Here is a 3,177-nt window from a genome sequence, read left to right on the forward strand (position 1 = left end):
GCAGGACCGGGCTGGGAGAGAGGCCCCAACGGGCCCCGCCCCTGAGCCCGGACAGAATAGGGGGCGTGGCTTCTCGAAGAGGGTGGAAACCTTGGTTCTCCCGACACCCGCGAGGCCTGTGTGAGCCCGAGTTTACCAGCGACCTAGGAAGTGACAGCGCAGGAAGTCTTGTTTCTCTCGGAGCCTCAGGAAGCCACTTGAGTCCGGCGTCTTTTCTGTACTCTGCAGACGGCCCTCCAGCGAGGCTTGTAAGTCCTGCGACTTTCTTAGTGGTGGCCCACCACCAGCGTACCTAAAGTCTTAATTTTTGCCATCAGGACAAGTGAAGTAACATTTCGTTGTGATTCGCACCCTTCCAGTCTCTGGGGACTCTGGGTGTCTCTCACTTTCTGTGCATCTCCTGCCCATATCCGTTGCTTATTTTTTTCCCTTGGGATACAGTGTCCATAGACCAGACATCATCCTAAACTCCCATTTTGTCAGATCCATTAACTTTTCACGTTATTGCTTGGGCTTTTGGTGTCCTGTTTAAAAAGTGTCCTCCTCCCACTCACTATACTCTATATTAGCTATGTGGCGTTCCCTTCCACTTTTAGGTCTCTATTCTGAACCCATCTTAGACAATCTTGGGTATTTTGAGCAAGTTTTCCCATCACAGGCTGTTAAACAACTCTTATTCCACAGATGAGGAAACTGAGTTGTTTCCTAAGAGGAAACAACTTGCACAGAGTCGCAGGGGATGTTGCTGTCTTCTGTGACAAATCTGCACCATTCCAGTATATCCGAACTTGACGGTTCACTTCGGAGTAGGAGGGAGAGGCTTGGGTTAGGGTCCCTGCGCGGGCCTCTGCTGTCATCTACTGGCCACTTGCAGGACTGCAGGCACTGAGGCTTCAGGCCCACCGGGTTCAGTCTGAGTCCTTCTTCTGACTTTGGGATTGGACCCAAATTGAGCTCCCGCCCACCTCCCTGTACAGCAACACACACACACGCACGCACGCACGCTAGCTCATGCACGCACGTGGATGCACGTGGATTCCTGGGCTGCAGATCCAAGGTTCTTCAGAGCATTAAATCCCGGAGAACTGGTACTTGCTGTGTGTAGGTCTTGAGTCAAAGGAAAGGGTCTGGGCCTCTGTTCTGTCTCCTTGAGACAGCCTTCAAGCTGGCATGGTTTGGTGAAGCAGAGACCCTGATGATGGCCTTGACTGAACCCCTCTTTTGGACGAGACACTGATTGGGGGTACTATCTGGACACTCTTTAACCTCACTGGGACCAGAGGAGGCAGTGCTGTACCCACCCCACATAACCTACCAGACAGACATGCCTGGAGAGATTAAGCAACCTGTCTGAGGTCAGCAGCGCTCATGGCAGGGTCTCCATCCCTACCCCCAAAGAACAACTCCAGGGCCCAGCTCTCACCCTCAAATGATGCCCTCCTCTCCTGTACCTCCCTGCCCCCTTCCCACATCCACTTGTACAAATACACTCTCACATGTATTCACAGATGCACACATGCACAAGCACAGATTTGCACGTTTGTAAGTGTACAACTACTGTGTACAACACGGGCATGCACAAGCACACAGACATTTACGTCCGGCTGGACCCAGAACCTCAGTCACAGAACCCCATCTGAGAATCTGATCCAAGATCTCAGAGATGTGAAGGAAACCCTGTGATCTGGAAGCATCCATAGCTTGGAGATTGGAGAAGGGTCTTCCCTCTGGAGGTGACCTGGTTTGGGCCAAATGAAACCAAAGCTGAGCAAGAGTTCATTCTGGACAAGCAGGATTCCACTCACAAGCAGAGTGCCAGGAAGTTGAGGGTGGGAGCTGGCTCCTTGTCCCAGCCAAATTATCTCAGTGTATGCTGCGGTTGCTAGCTTATTTTCTAAAAATAGAATCAGATAACAATTGTTCTAAACATTTTATAATTGTATTTTTTAAAATATTTTATTTACTTATTTGAGACAGAGAGCTTGAGACAGAGAGAGATCATGAGCTGGGGGGAGGAGCAGAGGGAGATGCAGATTCACTGATGAGCTGAGAGCCCAATGCGGGGCTTGATCTCCGGACCCTGGGCTGAAGAGCCACACTTAACCAATGGAGCTGATGAGGGAGCACGAGGCTGGCTGAGGACAAAGCAAAAGCTGGCACCGCTCCCCCTCAGTCCTATGCGTAGCATCCCTCAGGCAGCCCTGACTGCCATGAACAATAAGCAAATAGTTAACTTGCAGAGCTCACTATCCTGCTAGACAGGAGTCTCCCTTGGCCTAGAAATGTCCTAAATCTCACTAACAAAGAGGATTGATAGCAGGATTGTGACAACCCACCAAAAAGTCTCCCAACTATCTTAATGGTAATGGCCGGTCTAAAGACAACATTGATCCAGCAGCAAGGGCAAGGCCTCCGGTAGGCCTGGGACGTCCTGGCACCTTGTAGGCCCTCTTTAGCATATGAAAACTCCATTGAAACCTCCCTTCCCCTCACCTTCCCCCAACCGCAGGGTACATAACGTGCCATCCCTCACAACCCGGGGCAGCAGCTCTTCCTGCCCACGGGTCCTGTCCCGGTCCTTTAATAAACCACCATTTTGCACCAAAGATATCTCAAGAATTCTTTCTTGGTCATCGGCTCCGGACCACAGCCCACCGAACCTCACCTAGGTTCTAGAACTTCATCAGAGCCACCCAGGTGCCCCTATTGTGTTTTTAAACTGATCTCTTTTTAATTCAGATTTTAATTGCATAAGTAAAACGTGCTTGTTATAATAAATTCAAGCCATAGGGAAATGTGAAAAGTAAGCAATGGCAGTGCTTGCCCCTTTGCAGTCTCCACCACCAGTGCCAATGCTTACTCAAGGACACACAGTGCCCACATAGGTCCATCATAGATGTTTTCAACTGTTCACTCAACACAAGAGACTCAGAATACGTGGTTTCCCCTAGCTGCTCATTTGCCAGCACACTGATGGGAGAATTCACTGTTTGGGATAGCTGGGCCAGAGTAGGGGGTGGGTTCATGGTGTCAGACTTTGCCACACAGCCCCTTCAGTGATAGCTGTATGTCCAAGGGGCCAAAGGCTGAGGACTTTGGAGTAGTTTACAGTGATGAAAGGGTCCGGTGAGTGAGTGAGTGAGTGTGTGTGTGTCCAGGGGAGAGTGGTGTAGAGGA

This window comes from Mustela putorius, unplaced genomic scaffold, assembly GCF_011764305.1.
Source record: "Mustela putorius furo isolate JIRA1106 unplaced genomic scaffold, ASM1176430v1.1 tig00000095_pilon_pilon_pilon, whole genome shotgun sequence".
Classification (NCBI taxonomy): domain Eukaryota; kingdom Metazoa; phylum Chordata; class Mammalia; order Carnivora; family Mustelidae; genus Mustela; species Mustela putorius.